At 49.7% G+C, this 17,004-nt stretch overlaps 1 protein-coding gene and 17 non-coding genes across 18 annotated transcripts in view; 17 read left to right on the forward strand and 1 right to left on the reverse strand.

Annotated features, from left to right (window-relative positions):
• Positions 1-17,004, reverse strand: part of DNAJC5B (DnaJ heat shock protein family (Hsp40) member C5 beta) — a 36,032-nt gene that overhangs the window by 11,091 nt on the left and 7,937 nt on the right. The gene's annotated exons all lie outside the window — the stretch shown is intronic.
• Positions 2,508-2,596, forward strand: TRNAY-GUA (transfer RNA tyrosine (anticodon GUA)). The gene is given in 2 exon segments: positions 2,508-2,544; positions 2,561-2,596. It is a non-coding gene; the product is annotated as a tRNA-Tyr (tRNA).
• TRNAA-AGC (transfer RNA alanine (anticodon AGC)) lies at positions 3,873-3,945 on the forward strand. The gene has a single exon. It is a non-coding gene; the product is annotated as a tRNA-Ala (tRNA).
• TRNAY-GUA (transfer RNA tyrosine (anticodon GUA)) lies at positions 5,041-5,129 on the forward strand. Its single transcript is given in 2 exon segments — positions 5,041-5,077; positions 5,094-5,129. It is a non-coding gene; the product is annotated as a tRNA-Tyr (tRNA).
• TRNAA-AGC (transfer RNA alanine (anticodon AGC)) lies at positions 5,469-5,541 on the forward strand. The gene has a single exon. It is a non-coding gene; the product is annotated as a tRNA-Ala (tRNA).
• TRNAY-GUA (transfer RNA tyrosine (anticodon GUA)) lies at positions 6,608-6,696 on the forward strand. The gene is given in 2 exon segments: positions 6,608-6,644; positions 6,661-6,696. It is a non-coding gene; the product is annotated as a tRNA-Tyr (tRNA).
• TRNAA-AGC (transfer RNA alanine (anticodon AGC)) lies at positions 7,034-7,106 on the forward strand. Its single transcript has one exon. It is a non-coding gene; the product is annotated as a tRNA-Ala (tRNA).
• TRNAA-AGC (transfer RNA alanine (anticodon AGC)) lies at positions 7,973-8,045 on the forward strand. The gene has a single exon. It is a non-coding gene; the product is annotated as a tRNA-Ala (tRNA).
• TRNAY-GUA (transfer RNA tyrosine (anticodon GUA)) lies at positions 9,141-9,229 on the forward strand. The gene is given in 2 exon segments: positions 9,141-9,177; positions 9,194-9,229. It is a non-coding gene; the product is annotated as a tRNA-Tyr (tRNA).
• On the forward strand, positions 9,569-9,641 carry TRNAA-AGC (transfer RNA alanine (anticodon AGC)). The gene has a single exon. It is a non-coding gene; the product is annotated as a tRNA-Ala (tRNA).
• On the forward strand, positions 10,708-10,796 carry TRNAY-GUA (transfer RNA tyrosine (anticodon GUA)). Its single transcript is given in 2 exon segments — positions 10,708-10,744; positions 10,761-10,796. It is a non-coding gene; the product is annotated as a tRNA-Tyr (tRNA).
• Positions 11,135-11,207, forward strand: TRNAA-AGC (transfer RNA alanine (anticodon AGC)). Its single transcript has one exon. It is a non-coding gene; the product is annotated as a tRNA-Ala (tRNA).
• On the forward strand, positions 12,074-12,146 carry TRNAA-AGC (transfer RNA alanine (anticodon AGC)). The gene has a single exon. It is a non-coding gene; the product is annotated as a tRNA-Ala (tRNA).
• TRNAY-GUA (transfer RNA tyrosine (anticodon GUA)) lies at positions 13,241-13,329 on the forward strand. Its single transcript is given in 2 exon segments — positions 13,241-13,277; positions 13,294-13,329. It is a non-coding gene; the product is annotated as a tRNA-Tyr (tRNA).
• TRNAA-AGC (transfer RNA alanine (anticodon AGC)) lies at positions 13,663-13,735 on the forward strand. The gene has a single exon. It is a non-coding gene; the product is annotated as a tRNA-Ala (tRNA).
• TRNAA-AGC (transfer RNA alanine (anticodon AGC)) lies at positions 15,178-15,250 on the forward strand. The gene has a single exon. It is a non-coding gene; the product is annotated as a tRNA-Ala (tRNA).
• Positions 16,313-16,401, forward strand: TRNAY-GUA (transfer RNA tyrosine (anticodon GUA)). The gene is given in 2 exon segments: positions 16,313-16,349; positions 16,366-16,401. It is a non-coding gene; the product is annotated as a tRNA-Tyr (tRNA).
• TRNAA-AGC (transfer RNA alanine (anticodon AGC)) lies at positions 16,739-16,811 on the forward strand. The gene has a single exon. It is a non-coding gene; the product is annotated as a tRNA-Ala (tRNA).

Below are 17,004 nucleotides of genomic sequence, written 5' to 3' on the forward strand. Positions count from 1 at the left end.
TGAAGGCTGTGTGCCCACATTTACTTTAATAAATCTATCCTCTGAGAGGGGTACTGCTTGACTTTCTACTGAAGTCTCAGTACACATTATTCACCTGGTAAAATGCTACTGCTTTGCTCTTGATGCCAGTTCATGTCTTGGAGACATTTTGGCGATATCAGGACTGATATAAACCTGGGATTAGCCTCTGCCAACAGTCTCTCCAGTTCTGTACACTGAACTCAAATAATCTTCTCATAGATCATAACAACGCCTTAAACATATCTCTAATAAAATAAATAAGTTCATGTTCAGCCAGATTTAATATACTGTGCATACAGTACCTTAAACGTAATAAAAAATGAAATAGGAAAACTGGAGAAACAAGTTAATTCTTGCATGACTAATGACATAATTGTGCCATCCAAGTATTTGAGTAGCTTATGCAATCTATTCCTTTTCTTAGCTGAAAACAAAACCTAGCAATTATAATGAAAAATAGGAGAGGCATTGCTCTCAAAACTCATGATTGGCTAGAAGGATCAGACAATCAATCTCTGGCCATTCTCCAAAAAACTAACAGACCCAAAGACCTCTTCTGCCCTCTTCATATCCCCTCAGATCTCATAAAAATAATAATTTGAACTCTATGTAATTTCAAAGAGTGAAAAATATGCTAGTTGCATGCTGCTATAGCTTAGGACTGCTTTATAATGTTAACAGCATTCAACAAAGTACTGTTAATAAAACAGGAGACATATTCTTCAGTTTTGGGAAAACTCACTAAAAATATTACAATAATGAAACAACTCTCCACACATGAAGATAACATAAAATAATCAGTGATAATTTAGTAGTGGGACAGAGATCTATATGCTGCACGTGTTAATTCTTATGAATGAGAGAAAGAACTCCATTAAGTTCAGCCCAAAAAAACAAAAAGAGTGAGGACAAGAACTACAAGACAGAATTGTCTTCTATGACAGGGTTACAGTGCTGATGGATGTGGGAGGAGAAACTCACATCATCTACTTGGACTTGTGAAAAACATCTGACAGTGTCCCACACCACATCTAAGCCTCCAAATCAGAGAAACAAAATTTGATGGAAAGACCATTTTCTGGAAAAGGAATTGGTTGGACAGCAAGGATCAAAGACTGATCAAAATGAGACTGTCCATGGAATGGCAAAATGAGTTATTTTTTACTGGAGAGAAGCAGAATCCCTTATTGCGAACACAATGGAATGTTTCCCGACAAATGGAATTCTGCATCTTACACGGGAATTTGTGAGAAGAAGAAAGAATAGTGATTGTCAGAAAAGCATAGAATATGGAGAGCCTCACTTTCTCTCAAGAGAACAAAGAAGTGGAATTGTGTCCACAGGGCCTGTGTGCAGGCGGACTTGAACAATAGCTGCAAAAGCCATGGAAAATTTCTAAGTAATACTCAGGTCTTCATACAGGTGGAGGTTCTCTTAAAATGATCACAGTACAGCAAGGAGTGTAGAGCTTGGAAAAAAAAAGTGATGTTGCGTGAGCTACAACTCTGGCTACAGAGAATGGAGAGAACTCCTGAAAGCAATTTGATGAAGTATTGAATGGGATCTTTAGCAAAGAAAGTGCTTCTCAGCATCATCTCATTGCTTCTGCAATGGTGGAAGGAATACCATGCCCATTTGGAGCCTTTGTGTTCAAAACCAACTTGGTAGCTCTGAAAATGGAGAATGCTAGCATGCTAGCAGGATTTTTATCCGGTAATAGCACTCACATGCAAGAAAGGATCCATCAGTATGGGCTTATCCACAGCACGGCAACATGAGATTTTTCTCTGGAGTAAAGCAGCCTCTTATTGCGAGCACAGACTGGAATTGTTCCTGACCAATAGGATTCTGCATTTTCCCCTTGAATTTCTGAGAAGAATAAGGAACAATGAACCTCACTAAAGCAGTGAGCTGCTAAAACTTTGTGGAGAAACTGGCTCCCTTCTTTCAGGAGAATAGACCAGTGCAATTGTGTCTAGAAGGGCTGTCTGCAGGCTGACTTGAGCTTTAGCAGCAAAAGCCCTGGAAAACCACTAAGTAATAGCCAAGTCTTCTTACAAGAGGAGGCTGCCTTAGAATGATCTCAGCACAGCCTGTAGCAAGGAGCCTGAAAAAAAGGGGATGGGGATACTGTGCAGGGTGTTTCCTGTTGTTCTGAGACTGTAGAGGAGTCAGGTGAGTGGATGAATGATGATGAGGTGGCTGAGCAGATGACAAAAGTGAGTGGAGTGTAACAGGGCGGAGTATTTCAGGGATGTGCGTCCTGTGTTTCTGGCAATGAGGAGAGTGAAATGGAAAGCTGTGTTGGTTTTCAGGAAGTGCTGCTAGTGAGGGGAGTGCATGAAGTACTCAGAAAGGTGCAGTGCTGTCGGAGGTGAGCGTGTCTGGGTGTGGAGTGAGAGCAGAGGCATTGTGCTGTGTTATGGCCATGGGAATAAGGCGGATGGGAGCATGAAGGGTTTGTTGCAGGACAGGTCCCTGTGATTCCTTCGATAGCTCAGCTGGTAGAGCGGAGGACTGTAGGCTCCCTTGCACGGCCATCCTTAGGTCGCTGGTTCAACTCCGGCTCGAAGGAGTGCTCTTTTGGCTCTTGCCCCGACTGAGTCTGCAGCACTGGTGCATTTGGAACGCTGGCCACGCATCTTGCTTTTGATGGGATCGGAAGCTGGAGCTCTGGCAGGCCGTGGGGAAGAGGACGTTGCTCTGTGGTGGATTCTGTAGAAGACAGGGCAGGTGGTGTTGGCCTTGAGCACCTGTGTGTTTGGAGGGAGCTGCACCAGCACCTGGAAATTGGGAGTGGTTGTTGTGTTTGTGAAGAAGGGTGCTGGGTGGTCAAGAGTTGTGTGCAGGGCCATGTGGCTGCGAGGTTGCAATCTGAGAGCTGAGGGGAGGTGATGTGCAGGCTGTGTGCTGGGGAATTAGCTCAAGTGGTAGAGCGCTCGCTTAGCATGTGAGAGGCAGCGGGATCGATGCCCGCATTCTCCAATGCTTTTCATCCTCTTGCCCGTGCTCTTATCATGAGGGGACACGCTGGCCTCTGGAGCTGTATCGGGAGACCTGTCTGCTGCGCTGCAGAGAAGAGCTCCTGAAAGCAACTTGACAAAGTATAGAATGGGATCTTTAGCAAAGAAAGTGCTTCTCAGCATCATCTCATTACTTGGGCAGTGTTGTCCAGGGTACCATGCCCATTTGGAGCCATAGTGTGCAATTAAAATTAGTTAGGTCAGACAGCTGAGAAGTGTAACTGGCCAGCAGGCTGTTTATGGGGCTCTCGCACTTTCCCTGGAAGAAATATCATTCAATATTGGACTATTCACGACATGGCAAAAGGGGTTCTTTTTTTCTGGGGAGAAGCAGAATCCCTTATTGCGAAGACACACTAGCATGTTTCCTGGCAAACAGGAGTCTGCACTTTACTCTGGAATTTGTGAGAAGAAGAAAGAATGGTGGATGTCACCGAATCGTTGAGCTGTTAAAAAGATATGCAGAAACGGACTTTGTCTCATTAGGGTAACAAAGCAGTGGAATTGTGTGCACGGGTGCTGTGTCTTCTGTATTTACTGGCTGGCTTGAACCGGCATCTTGTATGTGATGGGATCGGAGGCTGGAGCTCTGGCAGGCCGTGGGGAAGAGGACGTTGCTCTGTGGTGGATTCTGTAGAAGACAGGGCAGGTGGTGTTGGCCTTGAGCACCTGTGTGTTTGGAGGGAGCTGCACCAGCACCTGGAAATTGGGAGTGGTTGTTGTGTTTGTGAAGAAGGGTGCTGGGTGGTCAAGAGTTGTGTGCAGGGCCATGTGGCTGCGAGGTTGCTACCTGAGAGCTGAGGGGAGGTGATGTGCAGGCTGTGTGCTGGGGAATTAGCTCAAGTGGTAGAGCGCTCGCTTAGCATGTGAGAGGCAGCGGGATCGATGCCCGCATTCTCCAATGCTTTTCATCCTCTTGCCCGCGCTCTTATCATGAGGGGACACGCTGGCCTCTGCGGTTCTGTCCTGAGACATCTGTGTGCCCGTTCTTCAGAAGACGAAGAGAGGTCCAGGAGGCAACTTGTGGAAGTACAGAATGGGGTCTGGAGCAGAAAAAGTGCTTCTCAGCATGATCTCATCACTTGAGCAATGTCAGCAAGAGCACCATGCCCGCTTTGGGGCTTCCGTTTACAAAGACGACTTGTTAGATTTGAAAGTTGAGGAAGCATGCCAGCAGGATGTTTTTGGGGCAGTAGCACTTACGTGCAAGGACAGATCTATCACTGTGGGCTTATCCACAACATGGAAATATCAGTTGTTTTCTTCTGTTTTCTTTTTTTTTTGAGAAAGAACCAGAACTCGTTATTGTGAGCATAGAGTGGAATGTTTCCTGCAAACAGTATTTTGGATTTTACTCTGGGATTTGTGTGAGGAAGAAAGCACTGCCAACCTCGCTGGAGCGTAGAGCTGTTAACAAGCAATGGTGATATTAAGATTCTATCACTGAGAGAACAAAGTGGGAGAAATGTGTCCATGGGGGCTGAGCAGGCTCTGTCTGCTGGCTGGCTTCAACTTTGGCTACAAATGCAGCTGAAGCCCTCTCCTGGATACCCAAACCTTCTTACAGGTGGAGTTTGTCTATAGAAGGATCGCAGCACAGCATGGAGTGTGGAGCGTGCAAAAGAGGGGATTTTGTGCAGGATTGTTCCAGTTGTTCTGCGACCGCAGAGGAGGCAGGTGAGTGGATGAATGATGATGAGGTGGCTGAGCAGAAGTCAAAAGTGATTGGAGTGTGATTGGGTGGAGAATAGTTTCTTGGGGCTGAATTTCCTGATGTTCTGGCAACAGGAAGAGTGAAATGGAAGGCTGTGCTGTTTTTCGGGTGGTGCTACTAGAGAAGTGAGTACATGAAGTCCCGTTGAAGGTGCAGTGCTGTTGGAGGTGAGTGTGTCTGGGTGTGGAGTGGGAGCAGAAGCGTGGTTGTGCTGTGTTATGGCCATAGGAATAATGCGGATGGGAGCGTGAAGGGTGTGGTGCAGGGCAGGTCCCTGTGATTCCTTCGATAGCTCAGCTGGTAGAGCGGAGGACTGTAGGCTCCCTTGCACGGCCATCCTTAGGTCGCTGGTTCAACTCCGGCTCGAAGGAGTGCTCTTTTGGCTCTTGCCCCGACTGAGTCTGCAGCACTGGTGCATTTGGAACGCTGGCCACGCATCTTGCTTTTGATGGGATCGGAAGCTGGAGCTCCGGCAGGCCGTGGGGAAGAGGACGTTGCTCTGTGGTGGATTCTGTAGAAGACAGGGCAGGTGGTGTTGGCCTTGAGCACCTGTGTGTTTGTGGAGGGAGCTGCACCAGCACCTGGAAATTGGGAATGGTGGTTGTGTTTGTGAAGAAGGGTGCTGGGTGGTCAAGAGTTGTGTGCAGGGCCATGTGGCTGCGAGGTTGCTACCTGAGAGCTGAGGGGAGGTGATGTGCAGGCTGTGTGCTGGGGAATTAGCTCAAGTGGTAGAGCGCTCGCTTAGCATGTGAGAGGCAGCGGGATCGATGCCCGCATTCTCCAATGCTTTTCATCCTCTTGCCCACGCTCTTATCATGAGGGGACACACTGGCCTCCGGAGCTGTATCGCGAGACCTCTGTGTGCTGGGCTACAGAGGATCGATAGAGCTCCAGAAAGCAACTTGTTGAAGGACGTAGTGGGGTCTGGAGCAAAGCAATTGTTTCCCCGCAGTTCCTCATCTTTTCTGCAATGGTGGCAGGAATACCATGCCCATTTGGAGCCTTTGTGTTCAAAACCAACTTGGTAGCTCTGAAAATGGAGAATGCTAGCATGCTAGCAGGATTTTTATCAGGTAATAGCACTCACATGCAAGAAAGGATCCATCAGTATGGGCTTATCCACAGCACGGCAACATGAGATTTTTCTCTGGAGTAAAGCAGCCTCTTATTGCGAGCACAGACTGGAATTGTTCCTGACCAATAGGATTCTGCATTTTCCCCTTGAATTTCTGAGAAGAATAAGGAACAGTGGACCTCACTAAAGCAGTGAGCTGCTAAAACTTTGTGGAGAAACTGGCTTCCTTCTTTCAGGAGAATAGACCAGTGCAATTGTGTCTAGAAGGGCTGTCTGCAGGCTGACTTGAGCTTTAGCAGAAAAAGCCCTGGAAAACCACTAAGTAATAGCCAAGTCTTCTTACAAGAGGAGGCTACCTTAGAATGATCTCAGCACAGCCTGTAGCACGGAGCCTGAAAAAAAGGGGATGGGGATACTGTGCAGGGTGTTTCCAGTTGTTCTGAGAGTGTAGAGGAGTCGGATGAGTGGATGAATGATGATGAGGTGGCTGAGCAGATGACAAAAGTGAGTGGAGTGTAACAGGGCGGAGTATTTCAGGGATGTGCGTCCTGTGTTTCTGGCAACGAGGAGAGTGAAATGGAAGGCTGTGTTGATTTTCAGGAAGTGCTGCTAGTGAGGGGAATGCATGAAGTACTCAGAAAGGTGCAGTGCTGTCAGAGGTGAGCGTGTCTGGGTGTGCAAAAGAAGCAGAGGCGTTGTTGTGCTGTGTAATGGCCATAGGAATAATGCGGATAGGAGCGTGAAGGGTGTGGTGCAGGACAGGTCCCTGTGATTCCTTCGATAGCTCAGCTGGTAGAGCGGAGGACTGTAGGCTCCCTTGCACGGCCATCCTTAGGTCGCTGGTTCAACTCCGGCTCGAAGGAGTGCTCTTTTGGCTCTTGCCCCGACTGAGTCTGCAGCACTGGTACATTTGGAACGCTGGCCACGCATCTTGTATTTGATGGGATCGGAAGCTGGAGCTCTGGCAGGCCGTGGGGAAGAGGACGTTGCTCTGTGGTGGATTCTGTAGAAGACAGGGCAGGTGGTGTTGGCCTTGAGCTCCTGTGTGTTTGGAGGGAGCTGCACCAGCACCTGGAAATTGGGAGTGGTTGTTGTGTTTGTGAAGAAGGGTGCTGGGTGGTCAAGAGTTGTGTGCAGGGCCATGTGGCTGCGAGGTTGCTACCTGAGAGCTGAGGGGAGGTGATGTGCAGGCTGTGTGCTGGGGAATTAGCTCAAGTGGTAGAGCGCTCGCTTAGCATGTGAGAGGCAGCGGGATCGATGCCCGCATTCTCCAATGCTTTTCATCCTCTTGCCCGTGCTCTTATCATGAGGGGACACGCTGGCCTCTGGAGCTGTATCGGGAGACCTGTCTGCTGCGCTGCAGAGAAGAGCTCCTGAAAGCAACTTGACAAAGTATAGAATGGGATCTTTAGCAAAGAAAGTGCTTCTCAGCATCATCTCATTACTTGGGCAGTGTTGTCCAGGGTACCATGCCCATTTGGAGCCATAGTGTGCAATTAAAATTAGTTAGGTCAGACAGCTGAGAAGTGTAACTGGCCAGCAGGCTGTTTATGGGGCTCTCGCACTTTCCCTGGAAGAAATATCATTCAATATTGGACTATTCACGACATGGCAAAAGGGGTTCTTTTTTTCTGGGGAGAAGCAGAATCCCTTATTGCGAAGACACACTAGCATGTTTCCTGGCAAACAGGAGTCTGCACTTTACTCTGGAATTTGTGAGAAGAAGAAAGAATGGTGGATGTCACCGAATCGTTGAGCTGTTAAAAAGATATGCAGAAACGGACTTTGTCTCATTAGGGTAACAAAGCAGTGGAATTGTGTGCACGGGTGCTGTGTCTTCTGTATTTACTGGCTGGCTTGAACCGGCATCTTGTATGTGATGGGATCGGAGGCTGGAGCTCTGGCAGGCCGTGGGGAAGAGGACGTTGCTCTGTGGTGGATTCTGTAGAAGACAGGGCAGGTGGTGTTGGCCTTGAGCACCTGTGTGTTTGGAGGGAGCTGCACCAGCACCTGGAAATTGGGAGTGGTTGTTGTGTTTGTGAAGAAGGGTGCTGGGTGGTCAAGAGTTGTGTGCAGGGCCATGTGGCTGCGAGGTTGCTACCTGAGAGCTGAGGGGAGGTGATGTGCAGGCTGTGTGCTGGGGAATTAGCTCAAGTGGTAGAGCGCTCGCTTAGCATGTGAGAGGCAGCGGGATCGATGCCCGCATTCTCCAATGCTTTTCATCCTCTTGCCCGCGCTCTTATCATGAGGGGACACGCTGGCCTCTGCGGTTCTGTCCTGAGACATCTGTGTGCCCGTTCTTCAGAAGACGAAGAGAGGTCCAGGAGGCAACTTGTGGAAGTACAGAATGGGGTCTGGAGCAGAAAAAGTGCTTCTCAGCATGATCTCATCACTTGAGCAATGTCAGCAAGAGCACCATGCCCGCTTTGGGGCTTCCGTTTACAAAGACGACTTGTTAGATTTGAAAGTTGAGGAAGCATGCCAGCAGGATGTTTTTGGGGCAGTAGCACTTACGTGCAAGGACAGATCTATCACTGTGGGCTTATCCACAACATGGAAATATCAGTTGTTTTCTTCTGTTTTCTTTTTTTTTTGAGAAAGAACCAGAACTCGTTATTGTGAGCATAGAGTGGAATGTTTCCTGCAAACAGTATTTTGGATTTTACTCTGGGATTTGTGTGAGGAAGAAAGCACTGCAAACCTCGCTGGAGCGTAGAGCTGTTAACAAGCAATGGTGATATTAAGATTCTATCACTGAGAGAACAAAGTGGGAGAAATGTGTCCATGGGGGCTGAGCAGGCTCTGTCTGCTGGCTGGCTTCAACTTTGGCTACAAATGCAGCTGAAGCCCTCTCCTGGATACCCAAACCTTCTTACAGGTGGAGTTTGTCTATAGAAGGATCGCAGCACAGCATGGAGTGTGGAGCGTGCAAAAGAGGGGATTTTGTGCAGGATTGTTCCAGTTGTTCTGCGACCGCAGAGGAGGCAGGTGAGTGGATGAATGATGATGAGGTGGCTGAGCAGAAGTCAAAAGTGATTGGAGTGTGATTGGGTGGAGAATAGTTTCTTGGGGCTGAATTTCCTGATGTTCTGGCAACAGGAAGAGTGAAATGGAAGGCTGTGCTGTTTTTCGGGTGGTGCTACTAGAGAAGTGAGTACATGAAGTCCCGTTGAAGGTGCAGTGCTGTTGGAGGTGAGTGTGTCTGGGTGTGGAGTGGGAGCAGAAGCGTGGTTGTGCTGTGTTATGGCCATAGGAATAATGCGGATGGGAGCGTGAAGGGTGTGGTGCAGGGCAGGTCCCTGTGATTCCTTCGATAGCTCAGCTGGTAGAGCGGAGGACTGTAGGCTCCCTTGCACGGCCATCCTTAGGTCGCTGGTTCAACTCCGGCTCGAAGGAGTGCTCTTTTGGCTCTTGCCCCGACTGAGTCTGCAGCACTGGTGCATTTGGAACGCTGGCCACGCATCTTGCTTTTGATGGGATCGGAAGCTGGAGCTCCGGCAGGCCGTGGGGAAGAGGACGTTGCTCTGTGGTGGATTCTGTAGAAGACAGGGCAGGTGGTGTTGGCCTTGAGCACCTGTGTGTTTGTGGAGGGAGCTGCACCAGCACCTGGAAATTGGGAATGGTGGTTGTGTTTGTGAAGAAGGGTGCTGGGTGGTCAAGAGTTGTGTGCAGGGCCATGTGGCTGCGAGGTTGCTACCTGAGAGCTGAGGGGAGGTGATGTGCAGGCTGTGTGCTGGGGAATTAGCTCAAGTGGTAGAGCGCTCGCTTAGCATGTGAGAGGCAGCGGGATCGATGCCCGCATTCTCCAATGCTTTTCATCCTCTTGCCCACGCTCTTATCATGAGGGGACACACTGGCCTCCGGAGCTGTATCGCGAGACCTCTGTGTGCTGGGCTACAGAGGATCGATAGAGCTCCAGAAAGCAACTTGTTGAAGGACGTAGTGGGGTCTGGAGCAAAGCAATTGTTTCCCTGCAGTTCCTCATCTTTTCTGCAATGGTGGCAGGAACACCATGCCCATTTGGAGCCTTTGTGTTCAAAACCAACTTGGTAGCTCTGAAAATGGAGAATGCTAGCATGCTAGCAGGATTTTTATCAGGTAATAGCACTCACATGCAAGAAAGGATCCATCAGTATGGGCTTATCCACAGCACGGCAACATGAGATTTTTCTCTGGAGTAAAGCAGCCTCTTATTGCGAGCACAGACTGGAATTGTTCCTGACCAATAGGATTCTGCATTTTCCCCTTGAATTTCTGAGAAGAATAAGGAACAGTGGACCTCACTAAAGCAGTGAGCTGCTAAAAATTTGTGGAGAAACTGGCTTCCTTCTTTCAGGAGAATAGACCAGTGCAATTGTGTCTAGAAGGGCTGTCTGCAGGCTGACTTGAGCTTTAGCAGAAAAAGCCCTGGAAAACCACTAAGTAATAGCCAAGTCTTCTTACAAGAGGAGGCTACCTTAGAATGATCTCAGCACAGCCTGTAGCAAGGAGCCTGAAAAAAAGGGGATGGGGATACTGTGCAGGGTGTTTCCAGTTGTTCTGAGAGTGTAGAGGAGTCGGATGAGTGGATGAATGATGATGAGGTGGCTGAGCAGATGACAAAAGTGAGTGGAGTGTAACAGGGCGGAGTATTTCAGGGATGTGCGTCCTGTGTTTCTGGCAACGAGGAGAGTGAAATGGAAGGCTGTGTTGATTTTCAGGAAGTGCTGCTAGTGAGGGGAATGCATGAAGTACTCAGAAAGGTGCAGTGCTGTCAGAGGTGAGCGTGTCTGGGTGTGCAAAAGAAGCAGAGGCGTTGTTGTGCTGTGTAATGGCCATAGGAATAATGCGGATAGGAGCGTGAAGGGTGTGTTGCAGGACAGGTCCCTGTGATTCCTTCGATAGCTCAGCTGGTAGAGCGGAGGACTGTAGGCTCCCTTGCACGGCCATCCTTAGGTCGCTGGTTCAACTCCGGCTCGAAGGAGTGCTCTTTTGGCTCTTGCCCCGACTGAGTCTGCAGCACTGGTACATTTGGAACGCTGGCCACGCATCTTGTATTTGATGGGATCGGAAGCTGGAGCTCTGGCAGGCCGTGGGGAAGAGGACGTTGCTCTGTGGTGGATTCTGTAGAAGACAGGGCAGGTGGTGTTGGCCTTGAGCTCCTGTGTGTTTGGAGGGAGCTGCACCAGCACCTGGAAATTTATGAATGGTTGTTGTGTTTGTGAAGAAGGGTGCTGGGTGGTCAAGAGTTGTGTGCAGGGCCATGTGGCTGCGAGGTTGCTACCTGAGAGCTGAGGGGAGGTGATGTGCAGGCTGTGTGCTGGGGAATTAGCTCAAGTGGTAGAGCGCTCGCTTAGCATGTGAGAGGCAGCGGGATCGATGCCCGCATTCTCCAATGCTTTTCATCCCCTTGCCCGTGCTCTTATCATGAGGGGACACGCTGGCCTCTGGAGCTGTATCGGGAGACCTGTCTGCTGCGCTGCAGGGAAGAGCTCCTGAAAGCAACTTGACAAAGTATAGAATGGGATTTTTAGCAAAGAAATTGCTTCTCAGCATCATCTCATTACTTGGGCAGTGTTGTCCAGGGTACCATGCCCATTTGGAGCCATAGTGTGCAATTAAAATTAGTTAGGTCAGACAGCTGAGAAGTGTAACTGGCCAGCAGGCTGTTTATGGGGCTCTCGCACTTTCCCTGGAAGAAATATCATTCAATATTGGACTATTCACGACATGGCAAAAGGGGTTCTTTTTTTCTGGGGAGAAGCAGAATCCCTTATTGCGAAGACACACTAGCATGTTTCCTGGCAAACAGGAGTCTGCACTTTACTCTGGAATTTGTGAGAAGAAGAAAGAATGGTGGATGTCACCAAATCGTTGAGCTGTTAAAAAGATATGCAGAAACTGACTTTGTCTCATTAGGGTAACAAAGCAGTGGAATTGTGTGCACAGGTGCTGTGTCCTCTGTATTTACTGGCTGGCTTGAACCACCATCTTGTATGTGATGGGATCGGAGGCTGGAGCTCTGGCAGGCCGTGGAGAAGAGGACGTTGCTCTGTGGTGGATTCTGTAGAAGACAGGGCAGGTGGTGTTGGCCTTGAGCACCTGTGTGTTTGGAGGGAGCTGCACCAGCACCTGGAAATTGGGAGTGGTTGTTGTGTTTGTGAAGAAGGGTGCTGGGTGGTCAAGAGTTGTGTGCAGGGCCATGTGGCTGCGAGGTTGCTACCTGAGAGCTGAGGGGAGGTGATGTGCAGGCTGTGTGCTGGGGAATTAGCTCAAGTGGTAGAGCGCTCGCTTAGCATGTGAGAGGCAGCGGGATCGATGCCCGCATTCTCCAATGCTTTTCATCCTCTTGCCTGTGCTCTTATCATAAGAGGACACGCTGGCCTCTGGAGCTGTATCGGGAGACCTCTGTGTGCTGGGCTACAGAGGATGGATGGATAAAGCTCCTGAAAGCAACTTGTTGAAGTACAGAATGGGGTCTGGAGTAGAGAAAGTGCTTCTCAGCATGATCTCATCACTTGAGCAATGTCAGCAAGAACACCATGCCCGCTTTGGGGCTTCCGTTTACAAAGACGACTTGTTAGATTTGAAAGTTGAGGAAGCATGCCAGCAGGATGTTTTTGGGGCAGTAGCACTTACGTGCAAGGACAGATCTATCACTGTGGGCTTATCCACGACATGGAAATATGAGTTGTTTTCTTTTGTTTTTTTTTTTGAGAAAGAACCAGAACTCGTTATTGTGCGGACAGACTGGACTGTTTCCTGCAAACAGTATTTTGGATTTTACTCTGGGATTTGTGTGAGGAAGAAAGCACTGCAAACCTCGCTGAAGCGTAGAGCTGTTAACAAGCAATGGTGATATTAAGATTCTATCACTGAGAGAACAAAGTGGGAGAAATGTGTCCAAGGGGGCTGAGCAGGCTCTGTTTTCTGGCTGGCTTCAACTTTGGCTACAAATGCAGCTGAAGCCCTCTCCTGGATACCCAAACCTTCTTACAGGTGGAGTTTGTCTATAGAAGGATCGCAGCACAGCATGGAGTGCGGAGCGTGCAAAAAAGGGGATTTTGTGCAGGATTGTTCCAGTTGTTCTGTGACCGCCGAGGAGGCAGGTGAGTGGATGAATGATGATGAGGTGGCTGAGCAGAGGTCAAAAGTGATTGGAGTGTGATTGGGTGGAGAACAGTTTCTTGGGGCTGAATTTCCTGAGGTTCTGGCAACAGGACGAGTGAAATGGAAGGCTGTGCTGTTTTTCGGGTGGTGCTACTAGAGAAGTGAGTACATGAAGTCCCGTTGAAGGTGCAGTGCTGTCGGAGGTGAGTGTGTCTGGGTGTGGAGTGGGAGCAGAGGCGTGGTTGTGCTGTGTTATGGCCATAGGAATAATGCGGATGGGAGCGTGAAGGGTGTGGTGCAGGGCAGGTCCCTGTGATTCCTTCGATAGCTCAGCTGGTAGAGCGGAGGACTGTAGGCTCCCTTGCACGGCCATCCTTAGGTCGCTGGTTCAACTCCGGCTCGAAGGAGTGCTCTTTTGGCTCTTGCCCCGACTGAGTCTGCAGCACTGGTGCATTTGGAACGCTGGCCACGCATCTTGCTTTTGATGGGATCGGAAGCTGGAGCTCTGGCAGGCCGTGGAGAAGAGGACGTTGCTCTGTGGTGGATTCTGTAGAAGACAGGGCAGGTGGTGTTGGCCTTGAGCACCTGTGTGTTTAGAGGGAGCTGCACCAGCACCTGGAAATTGGGAGTGGTGGGTTTGTGAAGAAGGGTGCTGGGTGGTCAAGAGTTTTGTGCAGGGCCATGTGGCTGCGAGGTTGCTACCTGAGAGCTGAGGGGAGGTGATGTGCAGGCTGTGTGCTGGGGAATTAGCTCAAGTGGTAGAGCGCTCGCTTAGCATGTGAGAGGCAGCGGGATCGATGCCCGCATTCTCCAATGCTTTTCATCCTCGTGCCTGCTCTCTTATCATGAGGGGACACGCTGGCCTCTGCGGTTCTGTCCTGTGTGCCTGGATTACAGAAGACGAAGAGAGGTCCAGGAGGCAACTTGTGGAAGTACAGAATGGGGTCTGGAGCAGAGAAAGTGCTTCTCAGCATGATCTCATCACTTGAGCAATGTCAGCGAGAGCACCATGCCCGCTTTGGGGCTTCCGTTTGCAAAGACGACTTGTTAGATTTGAAAGTTGAGGAAGCATGACAGCAGGGTGTTTTTGGGGCAGTAGCACTTACGTGCAAGGACAGATCTATCAATATGGGCTTATCCACGACATGGAAATATCAGTTGTTTTCTTTTTTTTTTTTTTTTGAGAAAGAACCAGAACTCCTTATTGTGAGCACAGACTGGAATGTTTCCTGCAAACAGTATTTTGGATTTTACTCTGGAATTTGTGTGAGGAAGAAAGCACTGCGAACCTCGCTGGAGCGTAGAGCTGTTAACAACCAATGGTGATATTAAGATTCTATCATTGAGAGAACAAAGTGGGAGAAATGTGTCCATGGGGGCTGAGCAGGCTCTGTCTGCTGGCTGGCTTCAACTTTGGCTACAAATGCAGCAAAAGCCCTCTCCTGGATACCCAAACCTTCTTACAGGTGGAGTTTGTCTATACAAGGATCGCAGCACAGCATGGAGTGCGGAGCGTGCAAAAAAGGGGATTTTGTGCAGGATTGTTCCAGTTGTTCTGCGACCGCAGAGGAGGCAGGTGAGTGGATGAATGATGATGAGGTGGCTGAGCAGAGGTCAAAAGTGATTGGAGTGTGATTGGGTGGAGAACAGTTTCTTGGGGCTGAATTTCCTGAGGTTCTGGCAACAGGAAGAGTGAAATGGAAGGCTGTGCTGTTTTTCGGGTGGTGCTACTAGAGAAGTGAGTACATGAAGTCCCGTTGAAGGTGCAGTGCTGTCGGAGGTGAGTGTGTCTGGGAGTGGAGTGGGAGCAGAGGCGTGGTTGTGCTGTGTTATGGCCATAGGAATAATGCGGATGGGAGCGTGAAGGGTGTGGTGCAGGGCAGGTCAGGTCGGTGGTTCAACTCCGGCTCGAAGGAGTGCTCTTTTGGCTCTTGCCCCGACTGTGTCTGCAGCACTGGTGCATTTGGAACGCTGGCCACGCATCTTGCTTTTGATGGGATCGGAAGCTGGAGCTCTGGCAGGCCGTGGAGAAGAGGACGTTGCTCTGTGGTGGATTCTGTAGAAGACAGGGCAGGTGGTGTTGGCCTTGAGCACCTGTGTGTTTGTGGAGGGAGCTGCACCAGCACCTGGAAATTGGGAATGGTGGTTGTGTTTGTGAAGAAGGGTGCTGGGTGGTCAAGAGTTGTGTGCAGGGCCATGTGGCTGCGAGGTTGCTACCTGAGAGCTGAGGGGAGGTGATGTGCAGGCTGTGTGCTGGGGAATTAGCTCAAGTGGTAGAGCGCTCGCTTAGCATGTGAGAGGCAGCGGGATCGATGCCCGCATTCTCCAACGCTTTTCATCCTCTTGCCCACGCTCTTATCATGAGGGGACACACTGGCCTCTGGAGCTGTATTGGGAGACCTCTGTGTGCTGGGCTACAGAGGATTGATAGAGCTCCTGAAAGCAACTTGTTGAAGGACGTAGTGGGGTCTGGAGCAAAGCAATTGTCTCCCTGCAGTTCCTCATCGCTTCTGCAATGGTGGCAGGAATACCATGCCCATTTGGAGCCTTTGTGTTCAAAACCAACTTGGTAGCTCTGAAAATGGAGAACGCTAGCATGCTAGCAGGATTTTTATCAGGTAATAGCACTCACATGCAAGAAAGGATCCATCAGTATGGGCTTATCCACAGCATGGCAACATGAGATTTTTCTCTGGAGTAAAGCAGCCTCTTATTGCGAGCACAGACTGGAATTGTTCCTGACCAATAGGATTCTGCATTTTCCCTTGAATTTCTGAGAAGAATAAGGAACAGTGGACCTCACTAAAGCAGTGAGCTGCTAAAACTTTGTGGAGAAACTGGCTTCCTTCTTTCAGGAGAATAGACCAGTGCAATTGTGTCTAGAAGGGCTGTCTGCAGGCTGACTTGAGCTTTAGCAGAAAAAGCCCTGGAAAACCACTAAGTAATAGCCAAGTCTTCTTACAAGAGGAGGCTACCTTAGAATGATCTCAGCACAGCCTGTAGCACGGAGCCTGAAAAAAAGGGGATGGGGATACTGTGCAGGGTGTTTCCAGTTGTTCTGAGAGTGTAGAGGAGTCGGATGAGTGGATGAATGATGATGAGGTGCCTGAGCTGATGACAAAAGTGAGTGGAGTGTAACAGGGCGAGGTATCTCAGGGATGTGCGTCCTGTGTTTCTGGCAACGAGGAGAGTGAAATGGAAAGCTGTGTTGATTTTCAGGAAGTGCTGCTAGTGAGGGGAGTGCATGAAGTACTCAGAAAGGTGCAGCGCTGTCGGAGGTGAGCGTGTCTGGGTGTGCAAAAGAAGCAGAGGCGTTGTGCTGTGTTATGGCCATAGGAATAATGCGGATGGGAGCATGAAGGGTGTGGTGCAGGGCAGGTCCCTGTGATTCCTTCGATAGCTCAGCTGGTAGAGCGGAGGACTGTAGGCTCCCTTGCACGGCCATCCTTAGGTCGCTGGTTCAACTCCGGCTCGAAGGAGTGCTCTTTTGGCTCTTGCCCCGACTGAGTCTGCAGCACTGGTGCATTTGGAACGCTGGCCACGCATCTTGCTTTTGATGGGATCGGAAGCTGGAGCTCTGGCAGGCCGTGGAGAAGAGGACGTTGCTCTGTGGTGGATTCTGTAGAAGACAGGGCAGGTGGTGTTGGCCTTGAGCACCTGTGTGTTTGGAGGGAGCTGCACCAGCACCTGGAAATTGGGAGTGGTTGTTGTGTTTGTGAAGAAGGGTGCTGGGTGGTCAAGAGTTGTGTGCAGGGCCATGTGGCTGCGAGGTTGCTACCTGAGAGCTGAGGGGAGGTGATGTGCAGGCTGTGTGCTGGGGAATTAGCTCAAGTGGTAGAGCGCTCGCTTAGCATGTGAGAGGCAGCGGGATCGATGCCCGCATTCTCCAACGCTTTTCATCCTCTTGCCCACGCTCTTATCATGAGGGGACACACTGGCCTCTGGAGCTGTATTGGGAGACCTCTGTGTGCTGGGCTACAGAGGATTGATAGAGCTCCTGAAAGCAACTTGTTGAAGGACGTAGTGGGGTCTGGAGCAAAGCAATTGTCTCCCTGCAGTTCCTCATCGCTTCTGCAATGGTG

Source organism: Lagopus muta, chromosome 3 (assembly GCF_023343835.1).
Source record: "Lagopus muta isolate bLagMut1 chromosome 3, bLagMut1 primary, whole genome shotgun sequence".
Classification (NCBI taxonomy): Eukaryota; Metazoa; Chordata; class Aves; order Galliformes; family Phasianidae; genus Lagopus; species Lagopus muta.